Raw genomic sequence first — 8297 nt, 5'->3', positions numbered from 1 at the left:
TCTCAGTTTAAATCTAGATTAAAGACACATCTTTTTAACCTAGCCTACACATAATACACCAACACACTTTTATTATTCAAATCTGTTAAAGGATTTTTAGGCTGCATTAATTAGATCAGATGAAACCGGGAACACTCCTCATAAAACACAATGTACTTGTGACATTGTAAAAAGAATGGCATTTACGCAAATATTAGTCATGTTTCCTTCTTAATCTATTTCACAGTTTGTATCCAGACTAGATGGTGGATCAGCACACAGAGATTATGTTAATCAGAGACCAGAACACCTAGATGCTGTAAGGAGCTGAATCAAAAACCTGTAATGCAATAAGACTAATCTGAGAAGGGATATTCAAAGGACCAAAAGGACTTCAAAAAGAGAGTAAACAACACACCCCCTCCCTATTGCTTTATGGTACCCTCCTCACCTCTGCTCTTCCTGCTTCCCCTCCTTCTGCCCAAAAGACTTGGCTTAAAGTTCATTAGGACTAAGATGTTATATATGTCATGTATCTTAAGAACCTATTGCTTTTCACTTTCATGTTTGGTCTCATTTGAAAGGTCTCAGTGCGATTGGTAAATTGGTCTCAATTTCACAGTAATCACTTATATTATGGAAAAGATTAAAAACTTGGTAGAACTGTGTTCTGTTGAGAAGCGGCTGTGTCCTCCTTTTGGGTCTCTGAACGTGTTCCAGCCAGGTGTGACCCTTGAGCACGGGACCCTAAACACCAAAAGGTTTTTACAACTAAATTTGGGATCTCTTTTGTTTTGTGACAAAACACAACAAGGCGCGATTCTGTAGCTAGATTGGCCCATAGTGGGGTGTGTGTCTCCACACACAATACTATGTACTTCTAAAAGACCAGGTATAATGACCTTTTATGTTTGTTTTATTTTGTTTTGTTTTGTATATGTACTGCTGATCAGTTGTGCAAATATTTATGAATTATACCAATTTGGATACTATTATTGCCTGGCAAAATAAACGTTAATCTTGATATTGTCTGAAATAACTTTTCTAGTAGGTTAGTGACTTCTGAGGTTTTCCACATTGTTGGCGTGCTAGGGTGAGTCAGATCAACAATCAATGGATGGAGTCGGGGGCACGTTTTTGAGATCTTGACTTTTAGCCACCAAACTGGCTTAGCATGCTATTACTTAGGGAACGCATGAAAAATTACTCTTTTTGAGTCTATTGAGGAAATGGCTGCATTAAGGTAAACAATCTATGGGGTAACCTCTGACTTAGACCTGGACTAGCCCAGATGTGTTGTGAGTCTGTTCTGGCCAAACAAGGTCTCTAAGCGACCCAGACTCCTAACGAACGATAAGTCGAAACTAGGAAGTATTATATTATATTATATTAAGTATTATATTAATGATCCAAATTTAATCACAACTAGAGGGATCAGCAGTTACATTTAAATAAATATAAGATAGAGTCAGATTCGAAAGATTGGAGTCAGATAAAATTATGTGAATGGTCAGAATTAAAATTGGAAAGCCAAAGATTAATAAATATAATATAATTAAAAATATATGATTTTTACACAGTTAGTGAAGTTTCTCCTGCTCCGGTGTAGTAAATGGCGGAGGACAGAAGGATTCAAGAACAACCGGATTTACAGTCAAGAATGGCACCTTAGGAAGATAATTAGGGTGAGGATGCAAAATAGCTTTGACCAGCCCAGGGGCAAAGTCTAGGCAGGATGGCGAAACCGACAGAGCCTGCAAATCACCAACTCTCTTCAGAGAAGTCACGGCCATCAGAAAAAACATCTTTAGCGCTAGAAACCTGTCCAGCACTGATTCTAATGGTTCAAAAGGGGTGCCAGCCAGCCCCTCGAGCACAACGGTCAAATCCCATGATGGTACCGTTGCTCTGATAGGTGGCCTTAACTGCAACTAGAGGGTGCTTTCCCATGGAAACCACATCAATCAGAATATGGCAGGCCGAAATGGCAGCCACGTAAATTCTGAGAGTACTAGGGCATGTGCCAGAGGACAATTTCTCTTGCAGAAACTCCAGCGCTGAAACAATCTGGCAGTGAACTGTCTGCATGATGTGTCATGCACCAATCTTCAAAAGCACGCCATCTGAGGGCATAAGACTTTCTGGTGGAGGGAGCCCTAGCGCTTAGAATAATATCTATTACATTGGCTGGAAGGCCAGCATTTCTCAGTTGGTCCCCTTCAGGGGCCATACGTAAAGGTTCCAGAGCTCGGACCGGGGATGAAATATTGTCCCCTGTGCCTGAGACAGAAGATCCCTCCTGATCGGAATTGCCCATGGTGAACTGTCAAGAAGGGCTATTAGATCTGAGAACCATACTCTGGTTGGCCAACAAGGCGCTATCAATAAGAGGCACAGGCCCTGTTGACGAACCTTTGCCAGGACTCCGTGGAGCAGAGCTATCGGAGGAAATGCGTAAAAAAAGACACCGTCTGGGCCACTTGTGGGCCATTGCGTCCAGACCCAGGGGAGCTGGATGAGTCAGACAGTAGTAAAGGGGACATTGTGCTGTCTCCTGTGAGGCAAAGAGGTCCACCTCTGCTACATAGAATTTCTCCCAGATTAGACTCACTACTTCGGGGTGGAGTTTTTATTCCCCATGTGTCATAGCTTGTCTGGACAGCATGTCTGCTCCCACATTCATATGCCCAGGAATGTAAATCACCCTGAGGGACAGGAACTTGTCCACCCGCACTAGGAAATGGTAGCCTCTCAACTACTCGAGGAAATATTTCAGGGCCTGAAATAGAGCCATCATCTCAAGGCAACTGATATGCCATGCGAGAAGGTGACCACTCCAGATCCCCTGGGCTGCACGGCCATCTAAGACCGCTCCCCAGCCCATGAAGGAAACGTCTGTCGTTAGCATCTTGTGATGACAACAAGGACCTAGAGTGGGACCCAAGGTCAGAAACCGAGGTCTGAACCACATAGAAAGGGTATGGAGCGCCTGACGCATAACCCTTATTTGCTTTTGGGAATTGGCCCTTGGATGAAATCCCCTGGCTCTGAGCCACAACTGGAGTGTGCAGAAGGCCCAAGGGTATTACTGTGGATGCAGCTGCGATGAGACCTAGAACTCTCTGAAAGTGATAAACAGTCACTTTCCGATCTAGCTTGATTTCCTTTAGGGTGTTTAGAATGGATTCGATGCATGCTGGAGACAGTTGTGCCAGCATCGTGACCGAATGCCATACAACTCCTAGATATGTTGTCCTCTGAGCAGGAGTGAGAACGCTTTTCTTGGCATTGAGTCTCAGCCCCAGAGATTTGAGATGAGCCAGGACGACATCCCGATGTCGAAGTGCTAGCTCTTTAGACTGGGCTAGAATTAACCAGTCGTCTATGTAATTGAGAATGCGAATGTCCTGGAGTCACAGAGGAGCCAGAGCTGCATCCATGCATTTGGTATATGTGCGGGGCTATGCCGAATGGAAGAACCTAATACTGATGGAAGAAATGATAACCCACGAAAGCGAACCTCAGAAACCTCAGGAAGATTTCTATGTGAAAATATGCATCCTTTAGATCGATTGTCATAAACCAGTCTTCTGACTGGATTTGAGAAACAGTCATCTTGATTGTCAACATCTTGAACTTGTATGTTCTGAGAGAGCGGTTCAACCTGCGAAGATCTAGAATTGGATGCAAGTCAAGTCAAGTCAAGTCAAGTGGCTTTTACTGTCATTTCAACTACATATAGCTGTGCAGTACATAGTGAAATGTGTCAACGTTTCTCCAGGACCTGGTGCTACATGGAGTCACACTTACACCACAATACAAAAGAACTCACATATTGAGCTAAGACAGTGCCTTAGCCACATAAAGTGCAAAGAGTGCAGACTAGTGCAAACAGCAGGGGAGTAGAGTGCAAACCCAGTGTGCAAACTGGTGCAAACAGTGCAAAGACAAAATTAGTGCAAGGCAAAGACATAATTACTGCAAGAACACAAAATACAAACAACAATAAATATGAAGTGCACAACAATAAATATGACGTGCAAGAATGCTTATGGAACAGGAAGTCCATTCAGGTGTGGTTATTGAGGAGTCTGATGGCTTGTGGGAAGAAACTGTTCAGCAGTCTGGTTGTGAGGGCCCGAATGCTCCGTTACCTCTTTCCAGATGGCAGGAGGGTGAATAATGTTTGTGAGGGGTGTGTGGGGTCCTGTACTATATTGTGGGCTTTGCGGATGCAGTGTGTGGTGTAGATGTCCGTGATAGAGGGCAGAGAGACGCCAATGATCTTTTTAGCTGTCCTCACTATCCTTTGGAAGGTCTTGCAATCCGATACGGTGCAATTCCCAAACCAGGCAGTGATGCAACTGCACAGGATGCTCTCAATGGTCCCCCTATAGAACATAGTCAGGATGGGTGGAGGGAGATGAGCTTTCCTCAGCCTCCTCAGGAAGTAGAGGCACTGCTGTGCTTTCTTGGTGATGGAGCTGGTGTTGAGTGACCAGGTGAAGTTATCCGCCAGATAAACACCAAGGAATTTGGTGCTCTTGACGGTCTCCACCTTGGACCCGTCGATGGACAGTGGAGAATGGTCGCTCTTTGCTCGCTTGAAGTCAACAATCATCTCCTTTGTCTTGTCGACATTCAGAGATAGATTGTTGGCTCTACACCAAGTTGTGAGCTGCTGCACCTCATCTCTGTAAGCTGACTCGTTGTTCTTGCTGATGAGACGCACCACGGTCATGTCATCAACGAACTTGATTATATGATTGGAGCTGTGCATCGCTGCACAGTCATCAGTCAGCAAAGTGAACAGCAGTGGACTGAGCACACAGCCCTGAGGAGCTGAGGAGTGTGCTGGTGCTGGAGATACTGTTCCCAATCCAGACTGACTGAGGTCTGCCTGTCAGAAAGTCCAGGATCCAGTTGCAGAGATAGGTGTTCAGGCCCAGCAAGCTTAGCTTCTCTATAAGTTGCTGAGGGATGATGTTGTTGAATGCTGAGCTGAAGTCATTGAACAGCATTCGGACGGAGAGTCCAGATGTGAGAGGGCGAGATGGAGGGTTGTGGTGATAGCATCATCCGTAGAGCGGTTTGGACGATAAGCAAACTGTAATGGGTCAAGTGAAGGTGGTAGCTGTGACTTGATGTGCCTCATGACAAGCCTCTCGAAGAATTTCATCACAATTGGTGTGAGTGTGACGGGACGATAGTCATTGAGGCATGAAATCCACCGGGACAATTGTTGTTGTTTTGAGGCACGTTGGAATGACAGAGCTGCTCAGAGAGATGTTAAAGATATCAGTGAAGACATCAGCTAGCTGCTCTGCACACTCCTTTAGTACTCTGCCTGGAATGTTGTCCGGTCCAGCAGATTTCCATGGGTTAACTCTATAAAGTGTTTTCCTCACGTCAGCTGTGGTGAAGCAGAGTACTGGGTCATTAGTATGAGGGGTGGACTTCCTGACCGTTGTTTTATTCTGTGCCTCAAAACGCACATAGAAGTCATTCAGCACATCTGGAGTTGTCTTGTAGTTGGTGACTGCTTGAATGCCCTGCCATATGCGCCGTGGGTCACTGCTGTTTTGGAAGTGGCTGTGGATTCTTTTAGCATAAGCGCGTTTTGCATCTCTGATAGCTTGGGACAGTTTGGCCCTCGCTGTTTTTAGGGCTGCCACATATACTATGTATGTCTGAAGTACTTGATTAGCTGGATCAGTTGTGTTTATTTAGGGTTGCATCTAAACTCTGCAGGGCTCTGGCCCTCCAGGAATTGAGTTTGACACCCCTGGCCTAAATTGTATAAAATGTACAACTCTTTATTAAATTGTTGTTTTTCTTATCACTTAACCTCAGGGGCAAACATAGCAATTGTATCCTGCTTATATTTGCATTCTTGTTGAAACTATGTGTGAAGGTATTCAAAACCCTGCCATGTCTCATAAGTAAATGCTCATCTTGTTATTGCTCAAACAATGGTGTATAGTACTGTAATGTGTTGTATTCCAACTATTTTCAACTCCTGAAACACGCTCGTGCAGGCGGTCATATAAATGAAAATGAGAAGAAGTTGAAACAAAGAACCATTTTTCGCACCCAAAACAGACTCCTTCTCATTGGATTGCTGAACTCTTTGAGGGGGAACCCCCCAGGAGATAAAACATCTGTGCATCCAGGAATCATGGCTCGTTAGGACCTTCCTGTGACCGGCTCTTCGGAACCTTGCCGTGACCCTCTGGTCACACTCTTTCTCTCTCCTTCCAAGACCTGTCTCCCCCTTTGACACAGCTTTCTTCGGCAGTTTACTTCGGCTAAGTTCGCGTTTGAATTTGTTGCTGTGTTCATCAAGTCAAGTCAAGTCAAGTCAAGTCAACTTTATTGTCAAATATGCTCTATGTACAACATACAGCACAGATGAAATTCCTTCCCTTCTGACCTTGCAATCGTGCAGAATAAAAGAATAAAGATAAAAGAATGAAAAACTAAAGTATAATAAAATAATGGTAAATATCTAAAATATCTAAAATATAAATAGTGCAACATTAAACATACAGACATTAAACATACAGACAAGGCACTTGTTGGAAAATTAAATTAAGTTAAAGTGAGGTAGTGCGTTGAGGTGCAAAAAGTGTAGACCCTGAGATTATGAGTTTATGTGGGGGGCGGGATCACAGTCTGAGGTCTGAGGCCTGAGGCAGGGGCCAGAGGTAGAGGTGAGTGAAGGGAGAGTAGGTAGGGAGTTGAGTCTCCTGACCGCCTGGTGGATGAAACTGTCCCTGAGCCTGCTGGTTCTGGCTCGTAGACTCCGCAGTCTCTTCCCCGACTGCTGCAGGTTGAAGAGGCAGTGGGATGGGTGGGTGGGGTCTCCTGCTATCCTGGTGGCTTTTCGCGTGAGACGAACATTAAAAATGTCCCAGAGAGGGGAGAGAGAGGCACCAATGATTTTCTCAGCAGCTCTCACGATGCGCTGCAGTGTGTTACGGCAGGACACGGTGCAGGCTCCGTACCACACCGTGATGCAGCTGGACAGGATGCTCTCGATGGTGCCTCTGTAGAAGTTCTGCATGATGGGGGGTGGGGCTTTTGCTCTTTTCAGTTTACGGAGAAAGTACAGGCGCTGATGGGCTTTTTTGGCCAGTGATGCGGTGTTGTGACTCCATGACAGGTCTTCAGATATGTGCACACCCAGGAACTTGGTGCTGTTCACCCTCTCCACTACAGCACCGTCGATGATCAGTGGAGCATGCTGGGTGTGCGCTCTCCTGAAGTCCATAACAATCTCCTTTGTCTTCTCCACATTCAGGTGGAGATTGTTATCTTTGCACCACATGGCCAGCCTGCTCACTTCACTCCTGTAGGGTGTCTCATTGTTGTTGTTGATAAGACCCACCACAGTCGTGTCATCCGCAAACTTGATGAAGAGGTTAGAGCTGGATGATGGAGTACAGTCATGGGTCAGCAGAGTGAAAAGAAGGGGGCTCAGCACACATCCTTGGGGGGCCCCCGTGTTCATGATGATGGAGCTGGAGGAGTTGCTGCCAACCCGAACTGCCTGAGGTCTCCCTGTCAGGAAGTCCAGCAGCCAGTTGCACAGGGAGGAGTTGAGCCCCAGCTGGCCCAGTTTATGGATGAGTTGCTGCGGGATTATGGTGTTGAATGCTGAACTGAAGTCGATGAACAGCATTCTGACATGTGAGTCTTTGGTTTCCAGGTGGGTGAGTGCTGAGTGGAGGGCAGTGGAGACGGCATCTTCTGTTGATCGGTTAGACCGATATGCAAACTGGTAGGGGTCCAGGGCAGGGGGGAGGACAGACTTGATGTGGTGTATGACTAGCCGCTCAAAGCACTTCATGAGGATAACAGGAGGAGTAACAGGAGGGAGATGACTTTTTTGGTACCGGGATGATTCATTGCTCACGCTTTAACGTCACTTAAATTGCTTGATTTTGTTACAAAACTGATGTAGTACTGTGGTCTAGCCAACCACGGGGGGAATGTTTTTTTCTAAGGCCAAGGAAATTCATTTTCTTAGAGTTGATATTAATCCGGCTAAGCACTCACTGGACGAGCATTTCAGGGTTATTATTAATTCTGCTGCATCAGATAAGGTGTTTAAAATAAGTGTAATTAATAACATATTTAATAGCATATTTTACTGTGGTAAACAATAATAATTTACAATTAAAAATCTTAAACATATATCCAAATTACAACCTATGCTCTCAACGTCAAATGCACAACTGTTAATTCAAAACGTGGTGTTAACACAAAAAGTGGTTGTTCTGCACGTTTGATAAACAAACTTCACCAGGAGTGAC

The 8297-nt window shown here is 45.0% G+C and overlaps 1 pseudogene; it reads right to left on the bottom strand.

Moving 5' to 3' along the window:
- Positions 1–2184: 2184 nt before the first annotated feature.
- On the bottom strand, positions 2185–4759 carry LOC122324804 (annotated as a pseudogene).
- Positions 4760–8297: the final 3538 nt, after the last annotated feature.

Source organism: Puntigrus tetrazona, chromosome 20 (genome assembly GCF_018831695.1).
Source record: "Puntigrus tetrazona isolate hp1 chromosome 20, ASM1883169v1, whole genome shotgun sequence".
Lineage (NCBI taxonomy): Eukaryota > Metazoa > Chordata > Actinopteri > Cypriniformes > Cyprinidae > Puntigrus > Puntigrus tetrazona.
The sequence above is the reverse complement of the archived record's forward strand: the minus strand, read 5'-3'. Positions and strand labels throughout refer to the sequence as shown.